We start from the raw sequence: 22,937 nt of genomic DNA, 5'->3' as shown, positions 1-22,937 counted from the left end.
TGTGTGTGTGAGCGTATGTTTGTGTGTGTGTGAGTGTGTGTGTGTGAGCGTATGTTTGTGTGTGTGTGTGTGTTGACCTGGAGCTCTATATTAATATGCTCTGTGTGTGTGCGTGTGTGTGCGTATGTTTGTGTGTGTGTGTGTGAGCGTGTGTGTGTGTGTGTGTGTGTGAGCGTGTGTGTGTGTGTGTGAGCGTATGTTTGTGTGTGTGTGTGTGTGCGTGTGTGTGTTGGCCTGCAGCTCTATATTAAAATTTTGTGTCTGTGTGTGTGTGTAGTGTGTGTGTTGGCCTGGAGCTCTATATTAATATGCTCTGTGTGTGTGCGTGTGTGTGTGTGTGAGCGTATGTTTGTGTGTGTGTGAGCGTATTTTTGTGTGTGTGTGTCTGTGTGTGTATCTGTGTGTGTGTGTGTGTGTGTCTGTGTGTGCGTGTGTTGGTCTGCAGCTCTATATTAATATGTTGTGTGTGTGTGTGTGTGTGTGTGTTGGTCTGCAGCTCTATATTAATATGTTGTGTGTGTGTGTTGGTCTGCAGCTCTATATTAATATGTTGTGTGCGTATGTGTGTGTGTTTGTGTGTGTTGGTCTGCAGCTCTATATTAATATGTTGTGTGTGTGTGTGTGTTGGTCTGCAGCTCTATATTAATATGTTGTGTTTGTGTGTGTGTGTGTGTGTGTAGTGTGTGTGTGTGTGTGTTGGCCTGCAGCTCTATATTAATATGTTGTGTCTGTGTGTGTGTGTGTGTGTAGTGTGTGTGTTGGCCTGGAGCTCTACATTAATATGCTCTGTGTGTGTGCGTGAGTGTGTGTGTGTGTGAGCGTATGTTTGTGTGTGTGTCTGTGTGTGTGTGTATCTGTGTGTGCGTGTGTGTGTCTGTGTGTGTGTGTTGGTCTGCAGCTCTATATTAATATGTTGTGTGTGTGTGTTGGTCTGCAGCTCAGTGTGTGTGTGTGTGTGTGTGTGTGTTGGTCTGCAGCTCAGTGTGTGTGTGTGTTGGTCTGCAGCTCTATATTAATATGTTGTGTGTGTGTGTTGGTCTGCAGCTCTATATTAATATGTTGTGTGTGTGTGTTGGTCTGCAGCTCTATATTAATATGTTGTGTGTGTGTGTGTGTGTGTGTGTTGGTCTGCAGCTCTATATATGTGTATATATATATGTGTGTTGGTCTGCAGCTCTATATATATATATATATATGTATATATGTTGTGTGTGTGTGTGTGTTGGTCTGCAGCTCTATATATGTATATATATATGTATATATGTTGTGTGTGTGTGTGTGTTGGTCTGCAGCTCTATATATGTATATATATATGTATATATGTTCGGCCACCATACAGACCCGCCGCTTGTTCAGCTTCTGGGAACTGTGATTAGGAGGAGGTGAGTGTGTTGGTCTGCAAGTGGTGGGGAGAGGTGTGTGTGTGTGTTGGTGTGCAAATGGTGGGGAGAGGTGTGTGTTTATCTGGGAGTGGTGGGGAGGTGTGTGTGTGTGTGTGTTGAGCTGTGTGTGTGTGTGCGTGTGTTGGTCTACGAGTGGTGGGAGGATGTGTGTGTGTGTGTGTGTGTGTGTTGGTCTGGGAGTGGTAGGGGGAGGTGTGTGTGTGTGTTTGTGTGTGTGTGCGTGTGTGTGTGTGTGCGCATGGGTGTGTGTTTGTTACTGATAAAGGAGAAGCTAACTACCGCCGTGCATGCTGGGAAAATCAGGACTTTATTTGCACTTTGCAAAGGTGAAGGAGAAAGAAAACAGCGCTGAAAGGCACCTTGTTATCAACACTGGCTGATACACACACACACACACACACACAAACTGCACTCACACTGCCCCGTTATACAGAAGCGTAATCGTTATAGAGCAGCGTAATCTTTATAGAGCAGCGTAATGTGAAGCCCCATTATAAAGCAGCGTAATCGTTATAGAGCAGCGTAATGTGATGCTCCGTTATAGAGCAGCGTAATCGTTATAGAGCAGCGTAATCGTTATAGAGCAGCGTAATCATTATAGAGCAGCGTAATCGTTATAGAGCAGCGTAATCGTTATAGAGCAGCGTAATCGTTATAGAGCAGCGTAATGTGATGAGCGGTTATAGAGCAGCGTAATCGTTATAGAGCAGCGTAATCGTTATAGAGCAGCGTAATTGTTATAGAGCAGCGTAATCGTTATAGAGCAGCATAATGTGATGCCCCCACTGCACAGCTCTGTCATGCGCCACTCAGCTGAGTCACACGGGGCAGGTCAGATCCTTGTGGCACTGCCCTACTCTCTCTCTTTACATACTGTATATACTATACTTCACACTGCGAACATCCATATTTGCTCAGAGCATGTGTCTGTGTGTGTGTGTGTGTGTGTGTGTCAGAGTTGGAAAAGTCCAGCTTCAGAAAGTAAAAGTCCAACCTGTGCACTTAAAGAAGGTGATCTCACCAATTAGCTGCTCTACCTGTGCCCTTAACGAAGGTGATCTCAGTAATTAGCTGCTCTACCTGTGCACTTAACGAAGGTGATCTCACCAATTAGCTGCTCTACCTGGCTGAAGAGTTGTGCTAATTAGAATCAACTGGTTGAAGTGGCATAGGTATGTGGTAGGACTTTTCCACCTCTGGTGTGTGTCTGTATGTCTGTGTGTGTGTGTGTATGTGTGTGTGTGTATGTCCCCCTCGTCGTCCTCCTCCTCACTGGTCTATAGATAGGTCTCTATTCTCCTCTTCTCCCCCTCTCTCCTCCTCTCCTCCTCCTCCTCCTCCTCATCTCTTCCTCCTCCACCTCCTCTCCTCCTTCCTCATCTCCTCCTCTTCCTCCTCTCCTCCTTCCTCATCTCCTCCTCGCTGTATTGTTGCCTTATTGCCTCCTGCTTCTCAGACTCTTTCTACCACATCGTGGGACGGACCAGACCAGGGCAAGAGAAGAGCTAGACGTGGCCCAGACTCCCCATGCGTGGGCCGGACGTGGCCCAGACTCCCCATGCGTGGGCCAGACGTGGCCCAGACTCCCCAGACGTAGGCCGAACGTGGCCCAGACTCCCCAGGCATGGGCCGGACGTGGCCCAGACTCCCCAGGCGTGGGCCGTACTAGACCAGGCTGAGAGCTGGATGTGAGCCACATCTGCGGTGCATTGGAAAAGCAGACATTTGCAAACCCTTTCAAACTGTTTTGTGGTTTGCTTTGAGCTCATTCCGAATGTTTGCCTACAAACACAAGTGGTCTAAGGAAGGAGGTCATTCTTGGAGAGCATACGTGGATGCTGGACTAAAGGGTGATCGTTGAATTCACACAACTTGGAGTGCTTTATGCAGCAAATGTCAAATTGAAAAGTTCAAAGAAGATGTGGTTACCATGGACGCTGGTTACCATGGACGCTGGTTACCATGGACACTGGTGGGTGTTCAGCATGTGAGCCGGACCTGAGCCGGATCCACTACTCATCCACACCTTTGTCTCCAGGGCCTCTGTCCCCCCCCACACACACACATTACACAAAAACACACATACACACACACACATTACACAAAAACACACACACACATTACACGCACGCACACATTACACACACACACAAACATTACACGCACGCACACACACACACAGTGCACACACACACACACAGTGTGTAGTGTGTGTATAGTGTGTATAGTGTGTGTGTAGTGTGTATTGTGTGTATAGTGTGTGTGTAGTGTGTGTATAGTGTATGTAGTGTGTGTAGAGTGTGTGTAGTGTGTGTGGTGTGTAAAGTGTGTATAGTGTGTGTGTGTATACTGTGTGTGTGTAGTGTGTAAAGTGTGTATAGTGTGTGTGTGTAGTGTGTATAGTGTGTAGTGTGTGTGTAGTGTGTAAAGTGTGTGTAATGTGTGTATAGTGTATGTAGTGTGTATAGTGTGTGTGTAGTGTGTAAAGTGTGTATAGTGTGTGTGTGTAGTGTGTATAGTGTGTGTAGTGTGTATAGTGTATAGTGTGTAGTGTGTGTAATGTGTGTAGTGTGTGTATAGTGTATGTAGTGTGTATAGTGTGTGTAGTGTGTATAGTGTGTGTGTAGTGTGTTTAGGTGTGAGCATGCGTTAGCTGAGAATTAGAGGCTGTTTGAGAACATAGTGTGTGTTGTGTGTGTGTGTAGTGTGTATAGTGTGTATAGTGTGTGTGTAGTGTGTGTAGTGTGTATAGTGTGTGTTTGAGAACAGCATGTTCTGGACACTCATAGGCTGGGTCAGCTGTTTGTCTCTCCACACACCCCCCTTTCCCCTTCTTCTACCCCCCCCCCTCTCTCTCTCTCCTTTTCCCCCTCAGTCTCTGAATAGTCTTTGATGTCTACGTTCTCTGTGTCTGTATTTCTCTCTCTGAATTCTCTTCATACCTGGAGCTCTATATTAATATGCTCTGTGTGTGTCTGTATTTCTCTCTCTGAATTCTCTTCATGCCTGGAGCTCTATATTAATATGCTCTGTGTGTGTCTGTATTTCTCTCTCTGAATTCTCTTCATGCCTGGAGCTCTATATTAATATGCTCTGTGTGTGTCTGTATTTCTCTCTCTGAATTCTCTTCATGCCTGGAGCTCTATATTAATATGCTCTGTGTGTGTCTGTATTTCTCTCTCTGAATTCTCTTCATGCCTGGAGCTCTATATTAATATGCTCTGTGTGTGTCTGTATTTCTCTCTCTGAATTCTCTTCATGCCTGGAGCTCTATATTAATATGCTCTGTGTGTGTCTGTATTTCTCTCTCTGAATTCTCTTCATGCCTGGAGCTCTATATTAATATGCTCTGTGTGTGTCTGTATTTCTCTCTCTGAATTCTCTTCATGCCTGGAGCTCTATATTAATATGCTCTGTGTGTGTCTGTATTTCTCTCTCTGAATTCTCTTCATGCCTGGAGCTCTATATTAATATGCTCTGTGTGTGTCTGTATTTCTCTCTCTGAATTCTCTTCATGCCTGGAGCTCTATATTAATATGCTCTGTGTGTGTCTGTATTTCTCTCTCTGAATTCTCTTCATACCTGGAGCTCTATATTAATATGCTCTGTGTGTGTCTGTATTTCTCTCTCTGAATTCTCTTCATACCTGGAGCTCTATATTAATATGCTCTGTGTGTGTCTGTATTTCTCTCTCTGAATTCTCTTCATACCTGGAGCTCTATATTAATATGCTCTGTGTGTGTCTGTATTTCTCTCTCTGAATTCTCTTCATACCTGGAGCTCTATATTAATATGCTCTGTGTGTGTCTGTATTTCTCTCTCTGAATTCTCTTCATACCTGGAGCTCTATATTAATATGCTCTGTGTGTGTCTGTATTTCTCTCTCTGAATTCTCTTCATACCTGGAGCTCTATATTAATATGCTCTGTGTGTGTCTGTATTTCTCTCTCTGAATTCTCTTCATACCTGGAGCTCTATATTAATATGCTCTGTGTGTGTCTGTATTTCTCTCTCTGAATTCTCTTCATACCTGGAGCTCTATATTAATATGCTCTGTGTGTGTCTGTATTTCTCTCTCTGAATTCTCTTCATACCTGGAGCTCTATATTAATATGCTCTGTGTGTGTCTGTATTTCTCTCTCTGAATTCTCTTCATACCTGGAGCTCTATATTAATATGCTCTGTGTGTGTCTGTATTTCTCTCTCTGAATTCTCTTCATACCTGGAGCTCTATATTAATATGCTCTGTGTGTGTCTGTATTTCTCTCTCTGTCTCTCTCTGAGTCTTTTTTTCTCTCTGTTTCTCTTGTCTCTCCCTCACCCTCTAGGAGGAAGTTTTGTTTTTCAGTTTGTTCTCAGGCCTCCCTCTCACTTTCCCTCCCTCTCACTCCCTCCCTCTTTCTTTCCCTCCCTCCCTTCCTCTCTCTCTCTTTCCCTCCCTCTCTCTCTGTCTCCTCACACCATTATCAGATCCATCAAGCCAGTGCAGTTACGCAATCCCATATTGTTGCCTCCCCATCTCTCTCTCCATCTGTAGAGCAGCAGCTGATGACAAACTAAAAAGATGATGAACTCCATCTTAAGACGCACCCAGCAGTATCTGCTAACTCAACAGTAACCTATAGCGTGGCTGTATGACTTTGCTAACTCAACAGTAGCCTATAGCGTGGCTGTATGACTTTGCTAACTCAACAGTAGCCTATAGCGTGGCTGTCTGACTTTGCTAACTCAACAGTAGCCTATAGCGTGGCTGTCTGACTTTGCTAACTCAACAGTAGCCTATAGCGTGGCTGTCTGACTTTGCATGAGACATCAGCAATGTAAATAAGAAAAGACATAAATAATCCATACAATGTTTTTTATTTTGAATTCATAACTTCTTCCTTCTCTCTCTCTCTCAAATTCAAATTCAAATGTGCTTTATTGGCATGACTCAGAAAATAGTGTTGCCAAAGCAGTAACATGACAATACAAACAGATACAATATTTGTTTTAAGGGGGGTCAAAGAAAGGAAACTTATAATACTAAACTAAAAGAAAGAAAACTCATGTTTAAAAAAAAATAGTAACTAAATCCAGGTTTAAAGGAAACTTAAACATGTATTCTTAAATTAAATCTAAAGGAAACTTATTTTAAAAAAAAACTGTATCTAAAGTAATTTACGATTTGTAACAGAAAGGAAACGTAACATAAATTTGTACTTATTTTTAGAGTTATGTAAGATTAATATAAAAGGAAACTTATAGCAACATAGAATAAAGAAAGAAATTGATCTTAAGTAAGCTTCACTTAAACTTAAACAATAGTCTATATAAAACTATTTAACAAAAACTATATACTGTATGCACTTTTTCTATGTGAAGTTTTCTCTTCAAATGTGGCAGGACTGTAAATATTGGTATGCTAAGTGGGCACATTTATCTATTTCTCCCAGGAGGAATTGTAGGTTTTGTTCATTGGTGGCAGTCATAAAGCCGGGACAAGTGATTTCAATTTGTGGGTAGAATATAGCTCTTAAGTGTTGATAATTGGGACATTCTGTGAGGAAGTGGCATTCGTCCTCTACTACTCCAGTATTACAGAATTTACATGTTCGATCTTCACGAGCTATCCAGGTTTGGTGGTGTCTACCCTTTTCTATTGCAAGGGAATGATCACTCAGTCGATACTTTGACAGGAGTTTTCTATGACGATGTTTTTTAATTTCATTTAAATATGGTGCCAATATAGTTCTGTAGCAGTGTAGCTTATTTACTTGTTCGATTTTGCATTTCCATGTGTTAATGTAGTTTTGTTTTGCTGTGTTCTCTACTTCTTTTGCTATTGAAGCAATAGTTGAGCGCTCTCTCTGTCTCTCTCTCTCTCTCTCTCTCTGTCTCTTTCTGTGTTTCTGTCACAGAGGCTGTTTTTTCCCCTTTCACTCTCGGTGAACAGCAGGCTCCATTTTCAGTGTGTGTGTGTGTGTGTGTGAGTGTGTGTGTGTGAGTGTGTGTGAGAGTGTGTGTGTGTGTGTGTGTGAGTGAGAGTGTGTGTGTGTGTCCATCTTCAGTGGCCTGTTTGTGCTCAGCAGCTGAAGAGCCCAGAGTCCAGTGTGAGCAATAGCCCCCCCCCCCCCCCGACCTCTGCAAGTCCCACAGGTCAGGGTTAAAGTTCAAAGGTAACACTCACCGGTGTGTGTGTGTGTGTGTGTGTGTGTGGGGGGGGGGCGTTCTGGTGAGCGTGAGAGGATTGTGGGGATTCCATCTGAAACACGGCAAAGGCATTAAATCCAGATGGACTATGGAAGGCAGAGACACACACACACACACACACACGCACACACACACACAATCACACACACGCACACACACAATCACACACACGCACACACACAATCACACACACACACACACAGAAGAGAGAGAGGCCCTTGAAGTGATGGTTAAAGGAACACGCCACCCAATGTTAGTTGTAATATATGTTGTTATCCTAACTTTCACGAGTTCAGTCATACCTCTCCCGTGTCGGTACGTGCACTCAAATGCTCTGGTGCGCAGCGCGACTGTGTTAGCATGTTGCTATGCTAGCGGGCTCAGACGTAGCCAGACGTAGAAGTAATCAAAAACATCCACGTTTTCCCTACTTAAAGACAGTTGCACGAGTAATTGATAAAAATTTCTACGGTCACACAACATGAAACGTGGCGATTTTCCAAGCGAATAAACAGAACTACAATGTGTGGCGCAATAGCACTGGGAGTACTTCGACCTAGCGTAGTAATATTAATTAACACCTAATTGTAGATCCTATCCACCACAGAGTTTAGAATCCATGCTTGATCGACCCCTCAGCCTCCCCCTCCCCTCTGAGCGAGAGAGAGGCACACACACTAGAGATGCGCTGATGGGCTCTTATTTCAACCATATCAGCACCAAAGTTTTTTGACCAATTTTCAAAACTGCACCCGCCCACCATCCGCTGGTTGTTTTAATGTATATGGGTGATGCAGCGCTGCTGACGTGAGGCTAGAAAGCCCTTGCCTGTTCTAGAAAGACTGATCCAATGCAGCAAATATATTAAAAGGCTAAAGTCGTACATTGGCTATGTTGTAGCCTATCCCCAGAATATCAGCAGCAAACTCAGTCTCTGTCTCGCAAAACAGTCTCCAAATAAAACGCACATCGGCCTGTTGCCTATTCTGCCAGCTTGTGACAATATATTGTCCAAAATGCTTGATTGCATTGCATTCTCCACATTTTTAGCTAAATTTTCATGTACCACATCAGCATTTTTGTTCAGTGAATCTTTTGTAAATTGCCTTACAATTACCATTGGGCCTAGGCCTATTGCCTGGCTTGCCTCAGCTTCGGTCACGTCCTTTTAGAATTTTATCATTGTAATAAAAAACGCAATTTGCCACATAATTTCAACATGCTCCTGGTCTACTAATTAATGCCTATTGTACTTTATTTTTTGCAAAAAGAAAGATATCCTTGATAAAATAACAAGTCATTCACATTATAGGCTACTTTACACACTGTCATGTCAGGGTGACGTGACACTATGACAAGCCTGTTCTGAAGACTCCCATTCATTTTGACTGCACGGGAAGAGAGCGCGTCTTTTTCAGACCGACAGCGCAATTAATTAAGTGTGCAACTTATTAGGGGTCCGAGCAGCGTAGCTGTACCGTTCATTTTTGGCCAAAATTCTGTAAAAGTCATACTGCAGCCTAAACCGTAACTCCAAAACTCTTCAAATTTTCAGGTATGGTTACCAGTACCCCCCGCTGCCCATAACCCAACATTTGGGGTACTGCACCCAAAGGTGGCGCTGTTGAAAAAAAAAGTTAATTATGCTAATTTCTCCTTACCAGATTGACCTAGACTCTAAATTCTTTCATAATATTAATCTCTAAACTCAGATGCATCTTTTTGGCCCTGGTCTTATGGTCTAAAAATGTTTACTTTTGACACAATTTCATGGAAAAGCCAAACATTATAAAAAGTTTCACACTCTTCAAAAATAATCAAATCTTCACCAAAATTCTCACAGACAATGTTTAGACCAAGCCTCACAAAAGTTATCGGTCAGAATTTTGATATTTTGTTCCATTTCAGAGATATAGGCCAATAAAGTTAGACCACTTAGGCCATTTTTCCTAGATCACCTATATTCCTATAAACCGTAAGTCTTAGAAACTTCACATTTTCAAGTATTGTTACCAGTACCCCCCACTACCCATAACCCAAAATTTGGGGTACTGCACCCAAAGGTGGCGCTCTTGTCAAAAATGCTTATTTCTCCTTACCAGATTGACCTAGACTCAAAATTCTTTCATCATATTAATCTCTACATTCAGATGCATCTTTTTCACCCTGGTCTTATGCTCTAAAAATGTTTACTTTTGCCACAATTTCAGAGAAAAGCCAAACATCATAGAAAGTTTCACAGGCTTCAAAAATTATCAAATCTTCACCAAAATTCTTAGACAAAGCCTAGTTCGACCACTCAGCCTCAACTCTCCTATATCACCTATATTCCTATATGAGTATTTTTTTCCCTTGGAGAACAACCATACACCATCATTATGTGGATACCATTAACAGTGCACACATTTTCACCATGTGAATGTGACTGCTGAATATGTAGGATTGTCAGTGGCTCAGTGGGATAATGCCTAGTGCTGGTGTATGTTAGGTTGAGAGTTCGAATCCCCGGTAGTGCTTTAGGCTCTAGCTCGAATACTATTGGTTATTGAAGATTCACACCATTGAACAGCACCTGAATGACATCGGGCAATCAACATACACAGTCATTAGTTGCCAAGAATCAGAATGCCGAGACACTCTGACATTTAGGGGAACTTCTTTGTTTACTATTTTTCCTTCATCATTAAGTCTATCATATTTATATTTCAGCCATTAGTATTCTTCTCTACAAATGTCTAATTGCCCCAGAATTTCAAAAAGTTTTCAGGTGTACTCTTTTAGGAAAGCCCTTACTTTTATTGTCAAATGTACGCTTGGAGTTTTTCTTGTTGTGTGTTAACCAATACACATTTTCACCATATGAATGTGACTGGCCAACATGTAGGATTGACAGTGGCTCAGTGGGATAATGCCTTGTACTGGTGATCCTTAGGTTGAGAGTTCAAATCCCACTTGAAGCATTAGTGTTAGAATACTGTTGGGTTGTGGATGTTAGCATACTACAATAGAATGCTGTTGGGTTGTGGAGGTTAACACACTATAACATTACAGCTACTTGTGAATATGGACTTGTAGTGCAAGGCAAGTATAACTGTAAAGGCTGTTTATCTTATTGACTCCGACACAGCTGTAGCCTATAATTATTTGTTATTCTTATAATATTTGTCATTTCTTATACATATTTAGTCCACTTGACAGAACAACTCTGTATCCGTTAAGGATGTCACGCATGAAACAATGCTGCAGAAACACGAAAATACGACTTTGAGTTTAGTAGGCTATAATTTTCAGTTCCTGTTTATCTATTGCACGATGGGTAATAATTTAAAGGAATCGTGTTGCAGTCTTGTAAATAGTGACCCTGCAAGATCCCTAGTCATTGCAAAATCATAGTCTGTGACTTAAAACTCTACTACTTGTCTTTAGATGTGAGAGGGTCTGAGACTGTAGTCTTTCAAAAATCTTTTCCAAATCTTTGCAAATCTTTCCAAAGTCTGTCAGTGTAAGGAGGGCTTGAGGTGAAAGTGCTGTGGAGAAATTGCAGGATTGTTTGGCTCTGCCACCTAACCACACCCAGTTTACCTGCTGGGAAACCCTGTAGCTCCGGAGCAGGGGCTCAGACCAGGATAAATTGTTTGCTCGCCCTCAGTTCACTCTTTTGTTCATCTCAACCCAGCACTCCAGTGTGTCCTGCTCTGTGTGCGTCTTTGAGTTAACGTAAGTCATCACTTTAATGACCCCTTACTATGACTTTTGTGATGTTTATCAGTTTGTAGAGTAGCTCTGCCATCATGTGTAAAGTTAAGGTCTTTGTTTGTTGGTTTGGTGTGTTGGAGTCCCATGTGAGAGATGATTAGGTGATGTTGGTTGACTTGGGATGTCAAGTATTGTTTAGTTGTACCTTATATAGCCATATGATTTCAGTTTATTGTTGTGAGTTGGGATCTGTACTGATTTACCCCATTTCACTGATTACTCCATTTTCTGTTTGTTTCCTCTTTGATGCAGCACACATACAAGTAAAAAAACCAAAAGAACAGATGAATTGAAACTCAAATAAAGTTCACTTGTGTTGCACCGAAACCTGCCATCTCCGTGTCTCACTCCATACCATTGAGCCTTCTGACTGAGGCTCTGCCTGCTCACCACACACTCAGTCTACCTCAACCCACATCGCCCCCTACAGTTCCTTCAGTTGGGTTGTGGAGGTTAGCATACTAGAATAGAATACTGTTAGAATACTGTTGGGTTGTGGAGGTTAGCACACTATAACGTTACAGCTACTAGTCAGGACTTGTCGTGCAAGGCAAGTATAATTGTATAATTATAGGCTGTTCATCTTATTGACTCCAACACAGGACCCACCCCCACCCCCCTTCACCTACCACCACAAATACAATTCAATTCTGTGGGAAACACTGCCTTCCATTATCAGACCCTTCATCTTATCCATGACAAATGCATAGTCCTGTAGAATAGAGTATTGTTAGAATACTATTGGGTTGTGGAGTTTAGCGCACTAGAATACTACTGTCAGAATACTGTTGGGTTGTGGAGGTTAGCACACTAGAATAGGGTATTGTTAGAATACTATTAGGTAGTGGAGGTTAGCCCACTATAATGTTACAGCACAGGCTAATCCTAATTTTATGCGTCAAATTTATTCCAATCCAACTCAAAAGTTTTGAACAACACAAAGTGAAGGTTTTATCCAGATCAAAACCAAGAATAGATTATGTGATCTAATTTCCCTTTGAACAACCCATTTTCAAGATTTGAAATCCGATAGCCGAAATCCGGTAACTGAAATCCGATAACCGAAATCCAATCACGTTTTTTTGAACAATTGGGCCCAAACAATCGAAACATATGTAAACTAAATGCAAAATGTTCATTTTGCTCGTGCAAAGCAGCACATTTATTGTTCTTTTTAAGTTTTATTTTTCCCGTCTCCCTAATTTTTTGTCAGCTCTAGCGCCTAGACCCTTTGAGACAGAGACACCGTTCCAACTTTAAAACGTCCGGTCAGTACCGGTGTAAGTTGCTCGCGAAGATGACGTCAGGTGGGCGTGTCGTTCGTCCGCCATATTGGATTGAACAGAAAGCGAAACTAAATTTTCACAGGTCACAAATTTGGTCTGAACGCCACGAAACTTGACGTACATTATCCTTGGACCAAGCCTCACAAAAGTTACCAGAAGGATTTTTGATTTTCGAAAGCGTTTGCCCGTCACAGCCAAACGAAATTGGCGGCGAAGCTCCGAAACAGGAAGTCGTCCATATCTCAGGAACACTGTCACATATCGATACCAAATTTTGTATTTGAACTCGGGACTCCAATGTGAGGGTGCATAAGCTAAAAAAAAAAAAGAAAACATTCCAAAAATTTCCATCATTTGGCAAACCACCCACAGGTATTTAGTAACTCTCACCATTCACCTTCTATCATAATGCCTTCCAAGTATGCACAATGTTTCTGGGCAGTCACAATGTCTCTGTGCAGCCTTGCCCAATCATGAAATCCTTGCTCTGCCATGGGATAGTATGGACTTACGAACTGAAATAGCAAGGAGAACAGTAGCTATATATAGCTTACATAAGAGTTGTTTTCACATTGACGGTATTCAAATTAAATTTTTCCTTATTGTTAAATATCATGATGGGAGAGTATTATTAAAAATGTTATAAGTATGCAAATGCATATGTTTACGGGCATTTAGGTTTTACTGTGTTGTTTTGTTGTAAAGACATGCAAGGCATTCTGGGCCATGTAATGAACAGTGGTCGGCAGCACTCCATAGGCTACGTATTAATATGAATAGGTGTTTCTGTAAACCTAGGGACAATAAACAGTTATCTCTGTTACAAAAACGAGCTGGTAATCGCTCATTGAAGAGGGAACTATGATAAAAAGATTGTTTTCCTAAAAGCATGGAGTTGACGAAAGAATAAGCAAGCAATGTCACGTTAATGTTAAATACATCTGAACGCTAGGCAATGTTGTATTACATTTTACTAAATACGGTGGCATTAGTGAGCTTCATAAGTAAGGAAGGTGCAAATATGTAATTTATCATGGGAAATTACTGGAAATGTTATTTCTTGTTTATTCTAATTGCAAACCATACACATCCATTCGTAATCACTCGTACACTCTTGATACCATTGGTATCAAAGACTGTCATTTAGTTTATTTGTTGTTGCCTAGCAACTCTGGGAACAACAGAGCAAAGATTCTAGAACAGAGCTTCAGAGAGACACGTTTTGAGTTCGTGGCCAAGTGCCTAACGGTGTGTTTCCACACAGCGAAACACCTCGCGATTTTCGGCCAGCGAAATTTCGCCTCGGGGGCGTGACGGCGAAACCGCTAACCTTTTGACTGCAGTGTCTAGCCAGTGGTGGCAAGCGAGCTAATTAGGCTAATCAGCTAATTCAAACGTTTAAGTACTTAATGAAGATATCCAGGGGTCTTTATGACTCGACTAAGACTATGTTGCCTATAAACAACAATTCATGTTCATAGAAACAACAAGGTCAATAAGACATAATATATTTCATACCTGTGTTGCAGCATGTAGCCTAGCTGTCTAGCTAGGTTTACAATGCAATCCAATGTCCTAAAATACTAGCATTTCGCCTGTCAGCTAGCTAAAAAGATTGAGTGCTTAAACTAACATATATAGTGGTCTATTTAGTGGTGTATGTGCTCTGACTAAGTTTGTGTGGCATATAAACCACAATTCGTGTTGATACAAGTGCCAATGTTCGTGTAGAAACATTTTAATCACATACAAATGAGACAGACCCTTTGTGTTACAGCTCAGGTAGTCTCCGCCATCTTGGTCAGACTTTTTTGTAACTCCCGCCTCCAAACACAAAGACGCGGACCTGATTGGTTCTCGAATGGTCCTCATTTAAATAAAGTTAAACTTTGGCCAACTTTGTTTCGCCTGCCTCGGCGATTCGCTTTCATTTCGCCCAACTAGGGCGAATTTCGTCTCCATTCAACCTCAATGAGAGCGACGCGAAATTTCGTTGTGTGGAAACACACCGTAAAATATCGGTTTCCATGTGTATGTGCTGGATGGTGTGCGTCCTTTATGAAAGTAAGTGTTTTATACAGTTACAGATATAATGAGTCATATTGTAGTGGTCAACATAAATGTGCCCCTTCTGTTATTAGAATGCTAAGCGGAGAAGCATGCTAAGCAGAGATTTAACATTATTCATTTCTTGTGTGGCTAGAAGCTAGGGAGGAGATGTTGCTGTATGGGATTTATGTTGCTTAGCGTGATGCCATGGTCATTTGATATGAGATGCTTGTACTCGTAACTTTAGGACTTCTATTTTTTTTTTACTAAGAGTAATTCAGGAAGCATTTTAGCCCTAAAAGTAGCGCCTGAGTCTGTGACAGCTTAAAAGAAGTCGCGAAGACTCCTAACTCACTAAGACCGAACAATTTTTTGTGGTGGCATTTCACGTCGCGATGTTTTGAAATGCGTCTGCAGGAGCTAACAATCGCGAGGGAACAATTTTGCATTGTAGGCATAACTAAGGGATGCAGTAACACCACCAACAACAACCAAAACTAGCCTACTCATTGTTTACATGTACATTAAATGTAATGTTTCATTGTGAATCAAATTAAAATGTTCTCCTCCTTGCAAACGTAGGCATAGGCATATGGTGACAGATTAATTTAATAATGTTGCTGCGTGGATCACGGTAAGCGTGAATGAAGTGGCCACTTCTTAATGGGACTCACTGTATGGAAGTAAGTAAAATAGAGATGTTTCGAATAAGATAAGGTTAGGATATGCCCGCTTGACAACGGCAGAGATAGAACTGGCCTTTGGCCATAGCAACCATCCATTTAGAACGACTGTGTGATTCATGTACAGTATGCATTCAATGTGATGCAAAGTATAGAAAGGTGATGAAATATACAGAGACAGGTCAAGAAATATAGTGCAATGTAGACAGTAGTATACAGTTGATTTACAGAAGGTGGTTTAGAGTAATATGAATTAAATATAAATATGTGCAGTGTATTAGCAGTTACCTCATACAATAAGTAGAACTAGATGTACCGCAGAGCGGTACAAAATATGACCGCCTCCCAGTCCAGCACATTTTTTCCACAAGAAGAAATCATGTTGAAAGGCCTATATGATTCTAACTGTCTCACTAAATTGCATTATCCACACTCAATTCTCACTGGTATCTGCTAGACAACAAGTACCAAAACATGATTAGTTCATAGATTTCACATGTAAAATTCATTTTATACAACCCCACCTCCATCTTGCCTGTTTATAATTCTGAGAAATTCTTGATTGTTTGTGTTATGTTTATGTTATGTGTGTGTGTGTGTGTGTGTGTGTGTGTGTGTGTGCGTGCTTGTGTTTGTGCCTGCGTATGTGCCTGTGCATGCAAGCGTACATATGTCTACTGTGTGAGTATGTGTCATACGTATGATTACTGTGAATGTATGTGTGTGTGTGTGTACCTGTTTGTGCACATGTGTGCACATGAAATGGGTTAACATGACCCCTGGAGGCAAACATACAGAAAAAAAATGGTCATCCTAGGCCCTACAGTTCTCAAGATATTCACAGAGAACTGTGTCTGCCCTACCCTCCTTTCGGGGGGTCCAGTCCAGCGGGGGGGCTACAGATCAAAACGAAAAATGACGGTTCCATGCTATCCATGTGGGGGTACATGCCCACCAAGTTTTGTGTACCCCGGTCTTTCAGTGTCCCGGGAATCCTTGTTGGTGTACGTCACTAAATGTACACATAAATTATTTTATTGTAAGGCCCCCCATGAACGAAAGTACACAAAACTTGGCATGCATTCGGAGGGTGTCATAATGATCCTACACTTTTAATTTCGTGCAGTTTTGACCTTGTCAGCCAGAGATATTGTGATGAAAACACCTAATTTTTTGCTTTTTAATTTTTAACTAGGTGGCGCTATACATGAAATAAGTGGTAATGGGATGGGTTGACATGCCCCCTTAAGACCAACATACATAAAAAAGGTGGACCTCCTAGGACATACGGTTCTCGAGATATTCACAGAAAACTGTCTCCGGCCACCTACAGGCCAGTTGGTGTATAGTAACATAAATTAATTTATTGTGTGGCCCCCCATGAACGGAATTCCACAAAACTTGGCGTGCATACAGAGGGTGTCATAATGATCATACACTTCCAATTTCGTGCAGTTTTGACTATGTTAGGTCACAGATACCTTCAATTACAACACCTCATTTTTACTTTTTTGTGTTTAACTAGGTGGCGCTATACATAAAATGAGTGGTTATGGAATGGGTTGACATGTCCCCTTGAGATCAACATACAAAAAAAAAACGGTCCTCCTAAACCCCACGGTTTTCGAGATATTCACAGAATATTCGGTGGGTCCAGTACAGCGGGGGGGTTACAGATCAAAACGAAAAACGATGGTTCCATGCTATCCATGTGGGGTTACATGCCCACCAAGTTTCGTGTACCCCGGTCTTTCAGTGTCCCGGGACTCATTGACGGAAATTTGGGCATGCGAAAAAGAAAAAAAAAAAAAAAATCTGACTAAACCTATATGACCACCACTTCGCTGCGCGGCAGTCATAATAATGTATGTAGATGTAGCAGTAACAGTATAATAGTATAAATAATAATATAGATATATGCAGTGTATTAACAGAATATAATAAAACAGAATAATTATGGATATTCAATATGACAAATATATAACAGATATGTACATAACATACAGCTATGTGCAGTGTGGAAACAGTGTCATTGTAGTGCAGAAACAACATTATAAGAGTAGTAAGAATAAGTCTATGTGCAGGATGAATAGTATAAAGATCAGTAGAATAACTATGTATAAATGTAATAACAGTAGGCCTATGTACATTTGTAAGTAAATAGAAAACTATGGGTGAGAGGGATAAATTAATTTTATTTAATCGTAAAAGTAAATTGCATTCAATGAAATTGCAATTAAAAATATTTCCAGTAGGCTTTAATGTCACGCAAAAAGTACAACCAAAGCTGAGCTTGATCAACTAGAACGTCTAAAGAACCAGAACTTGAGTGTAGTTTTTTTGCTGGGTCCCAGGCCATGTTGGTCTGAGGGGAAATGAGAAAGCGGACAATGCTGCTAAGCAAGCCCTTAATGAAGAAGTCACAGAATGTCAAATCCCTGCCCCAGACCTTAAACCTATACTGAACTCTTACATCTCAGATAAGTGGCAATCTGAATGGGATTAATGTACCAACAACAAGCAAGGAATGTGAATTTTGGCACATTTTCATGATCCACTGGGTCGTTATGGGCCACACAAAATACGGTGTTGCTAAAATTACTCCTATTGTGGCTATTAGAGACATGCGTTGATGAGTATCCAGCTACATTCAATGAGTAAAATATATTCACACACACAAAAAAAACATCATTAATGTTGTGGACATTCCTTTATTCTGAGATACATCAATAGGCTCTCAAAACAATCCCAAACAGACATAAGGTCTTTATAGAGCAAATCCATATAGATTATTTGTCAAATAAACCAGTAAAACAGAATTAGGGGATGGAATATATAACATTCACACTCATAGCTCATATTTTTTAAATAAATCAGTGAAAAAGTATCCTGACAAACAAGCAGCATTTTAAGTAAGTAAGTTGCTCGCGAAGATGACGTCAGGTGGGCGTGTCGTTCGTCCGCCATATTGGATTGAACAGAAAGCGAAACAAAATTTTCACAGGTCACAAATTTGGTCTGAACGCCACGCAACTTGACGTACATTATCCTTGGACCAAGCCTCACAAAAGTTACCAGAAGGATTTTAACAGGAAGTCGTCCATATCTCAGGAACACGGTCACATATCGATACCAAATTTTGTATTTGAACTCAGGACTCCAATGTGAGGGTGCATAAGCTAAAAAAAAAAAGAAAACATTCCAAAAGTTTCCATCATTTGGCAAACCACCCATCCATATTTGGTAACTATCACCTTTCACATTTGCAGTTGTACTGCTATCACAATACCTTCCAAGTATGCACAATGTCTCTGGGCAGCCTTGCCCAATCATGAAATCCTTGCTCTGCCATGGGATACTATGGACTTACGAACTGAAATAGCAAGGAGAACAGTAGCTATATATACCTTACATAATAGAGTTGTTTTCACATTGACGGTATTCAAATTAAATTTTTCCTTATTGGTAAATATCATGATGGGAGAGTATTATTAAAAATGTTACAAGTATGCAAATTCATATGTTTACGGGAAATTAAGTTTTACTGGGTTGTTTTGTTGTAAAGACATGCAAGGCATGCTGGGCCATGTAATAGACAAACAGTGGTCGGCAGCGTTAACTTGATTTCCATACGTATTAATATGAATAGGTGTTTCTGTAAACCTAGGGACAATAAACAGCCATCTCTGTTACAAAAATGTCCAGGTAATCACTCACTGAAGAGGAAACTATGAAAAAAACATTGTTTTCCTCAAAGCACGGATTTGACGACAGTACAAGCCGGACATGTCACGTTAATGTTAAATACATCTGAACGCTAGGTGGCAATGTTGTATTACATTTCACATACATACGGTGACATCATTAGAATTATGTGAGCTTCACAAGTAAGGAAGGTGCAAATATTATGTAATTTATAATGTGAAATTATTGGAAATGTTATTTCTTGTTTATTCTAATTGCAAACCACACACATCCATTCGTAATCACACGTACACATTTAATACTGAAAGATTTATTTGATGTTGCCCCTAGCCACCCTGGGTGCAGCCTACAGTAGTCCAGTTTCAGAGTGACGAGTTCGTGGCCAAACAAGTGCCCAAAATATCGGTTTCCATGTGTAGAACTGTGCTGGATGGTGTGTGTCCTTTATGAAAGTAAGTGTTTTATAGAGTTACAGACATGAGTCATGTTGTAGTGGTCAACATAAATGTGCCCCTTCTGTTATTAGAATGCTAAGCGGAGAAGCATGCTAAGCAGAGATTAAGTATCATTAATTTCTTGTGTGGCTAGCTATAGGGAGGAGATGTATGTTGCTAATTGGGATTTATGTTATTTAGCGTAATGTCATGGTCATTTATGAGATGCTTGCACTCGTAACTTCGTCACTTGTAATTTTAGGACTGCTATTTTTTTTACTAACAGTAATTCACAAAGCACTTTAGCCCTAAAAGTAGCACCTAAGTCTGTGACAGCTTAAAAGAAGTGGCGAGGACTCCTAACGCAATGTTTTGAAATGCGTATTGTCTACAGGAGCTTCCAATCGCAAGGGAACTTGCATTGTAGGCATAACTAAGGGATGCAATAACACCACCAACAACCAAAACTAGACTACTCATTGTCAACATGTACATTAAATGTAATGTTTCATGTGAATCAAATTAAAATGTTTTCTTTGCAAACGTAGGCATATGGTGACAGATTAATTGAATAATGCTGCTGTGTGAATCACGGTAAGCACGAATGAAGTGGCCACTTCTTAATGGGACCCACTGTATGGAAGTGGGCTGCCTGATTTACAGACGGTGGTTTAGAGTAATATGAAGTATTCCTTTATTCTGAGATACATCTGAGATAGGCTACATCAATAGGCTCTCAAAACAACCCCAGGCTCACAAAACAATCCCAAACAGACATAAGGTCTTTATAGAGCAAATCCATTTAGATTATTTGTCAAATAAACCAGTAAAACATAATTTGTCAGATGGAATATATAACATTCACACTCATAGCTCATATTTTTTTAAATAAATCAGTGAAAAAGTATCCTGACAAACAAGCAGCTTTTTAATGCCTTGGTCATATTTCATAATTTCAATTCCTCTGTAGGTTACCTGATAGCCCAGTTTGAGAGGCGCAAGACGTGTGACATTTTTTATTTTTGCAGCCAATCACTGCTGTCATTTTATTTTATTGATTTGATCTCAGTCATAGAAGCTAAATTCGAAGGCAGGCCAAAGGTAAAATCCAACGAACCGCATTCAACCCGCAAGCCAATAGTTGAATAGCCCTCTCCTAGAGCTTTTGAGATATTGCCACTACTCCAACACTGAAAGGCACTGTTACAATGCCTGGATCAAGCCAGGTTCAGCATAGCGTATGCCACTGTCTGCTCACGTTGGTGACCGGACCAGGGCAAGCACACTTTCGCAGTTCCCGCCGGAAATACAGTCTAGTTTTATACCAGCAGGCCGGTCGGACAAACTATATGACGCCTCGATATTAAAGAAACTCCGACTCCATTCATTCTGAAAGTCCATCGCACAACAGTGCAACGTGCATGTTCACATTTTTAGTAACAACCGCCAAACTTGCTTGCTTGCCTTACACATCTAAGTTTTCCGACTATTTTTCTTACCTTTTTTTTCCGCTGTGGATGTTATTGAGTTTGTAGAAGTTTTAGCTCTTACGTTCTGAACATCTCGCACTGCCATCGCCCGATGTCATTTCTGAGTCTGTCTCTCTTTTAAATGCCTATTCCCTGAATGGTAGGCTACAATTACTATGTGTTTTATATATAGGCTAATATCGAAAACAAAATAACCCAGGCAGTCTCATCTACTGTAGGATATAGCACAGGTTGAAGTCAACGTCAAGTTGGTTCTATTTAGGGAGGTGAATGTGTAACATCTGTAGATGACTCAGAAATGACATCGGAAGACAAGGAGTGAATGGCAAGAGGCAAGCCGAAGGCTGCTGACAAGGGCCCGACGCTATTGTGAAGCAATTTACAAAAGATTCACTTAACAAAAATGCTGATGTGGTGGTACATGAAAATTTAGCTAAAAATGTGGTGAATGCAATGCAATCAAGCATTTTGGACGATATATTGTCACAAGCTGGCAGAATAGGCAACAGGCCGATGTGTGTTTTATTTGGAGACTGTTTTGCGAGACAGAGACTGAGTTTGCTGCTGATATTCTGGGGATAGGCTACAACATAGCCAATGTACGACTTTAGCCTTTTAATATATTTGCTGCATTGGATAAGTCTTTCTAGAACAGGCAAGGGCTTTCTAGCCTCACGTCAGCAGCGCTGCATCACCCATATACATTAAAACAACCAGCAGATGGTGGGCGGGTGCGGTTTTGAAAATTGGTCAAAAAACTTTGGTGCTGATATGGTTGAAATAAGAGCCCATCAGCGCATCAGCGCAGCGTGTGTGCCTCTCTCTCGCTCAGAGGGGAGGGGGAGGCTGAGGGGTCGATCAAGCATGGATTCTAAACTCTGTGGTGGATAGGATCTACAATTAGGTGTTAATTAATATTACTACGCTAGGTCGAAGTACTCCCAGTGCTATTGCGCCACACATTGTAGTTCTCCTGTTTATTCGCTTGGAAAATCGCCACGTTTCATGTTGTGTGACCGTAGACATTTTTATCAACTACTCGTGCAACTGTATTTAAGTAGGGAAAACGTGGATGTTTTTGATTACTTCTACGTCTGGCTACATCTGAGCCCGCTAGCATAGCAACATGCTAACACAGTCGCGCCGCGCACCAGAGCGTTTGAGTGCACGTACTAGAGGGTGACAATTTTTCGGGACTCCCGCGGGTCACAGTATTCCCGCGGGTTTCCTGCAGTACGGGAGTAAATTTCACTGTTGGTAACGTGATTGGGACGGGACAGGAAATAATAAACAGGAGCTGGCGGGAAGCCAGAGATTAACTTTAAAAAAATGACGCTGCAATGCAGTGAGTGCGCCCAAAGACGTGAGACATTTCGTTTTAGAAAAGAGAACCAATTACAACCCACAATACGTTTGTTGTTGATTGGTAGCCTATCAGAGCAAGACCAAGCAGCTGCCCTGTTCAAAATCAATCAGCTTCAGCCACTAGGCCCTAAGGCAAAATGGATGCAAAGAAACAGTTACAGGCGAAAGTGTCAGCAAAGGACAGCTCTATTCAATTGCACAAGCTGTCCGGGAAAGCGATTCTCGTTGAGTTTAATGTGTCATGCAAGATTGGGGCATGGCACCTCGACGATCGCATTCCCCTATTTATCGCATAACCCTGGCGGAACACAAAAAATAGTTTTGTTTACCCATGCTTCGCTGGTTTAACGTGATGAGAACGGTGCAAACAGAGATGGTTGATAAAACTATAGAATCTTTGGTGCAAACTTAACTGATGGGATGAGATCTACAATTCTGACTATGAAATGATTTAAGCATAGCCTACAGCAAAGTCCTGTAAAATATGTAATTTTAATGTAGCCCAAAATGATCGGCTATTAAAGAAAAGTTAGACAAGGCTTTCTGCCCTACCAAAATGTATGGTCACCGCACG

The 22,937-nt window shown here is 41.1% G+C and overlaps 1 long non-coding RNA gene across 1 annotated transcript; it reads left to right on the top strand.

Moving 5' to 3' along the window:
* On the top strand, window positions 1-22,271 carry LOC121677897. Its single transcript, XR_006021106.1, has 3 exons — window positions 1-13; window positions 1,878-1,883; window positions 22,175-22,271. It is a non-coding gene; the product is annotated as an uncharacterized LOC121677897 (long non-coding RNA).
* Window positions 22,272-22,937: the final 666 nt, after the last annotated feature.

Source organism: Alosa sapidissima, chromosome 12 (genome assembly GCF_018492685.1).
Source record: "Alosa sapidissima isolate fAloSap1 chromosome 12, fAloSap1.pri, whole genome shotgun sequence".
NCBI classification, from domain to species: Eukaryota; Metazoa; Chordata; class Actinopteri; order Clupeiformes; family Clupeidae; genus Alosa; species Alosa sapidissima.
Note: the sequence above shows the minus strand (reverse complement) of the source record. Positions and strands in the feature narration are given on the sequence as shown.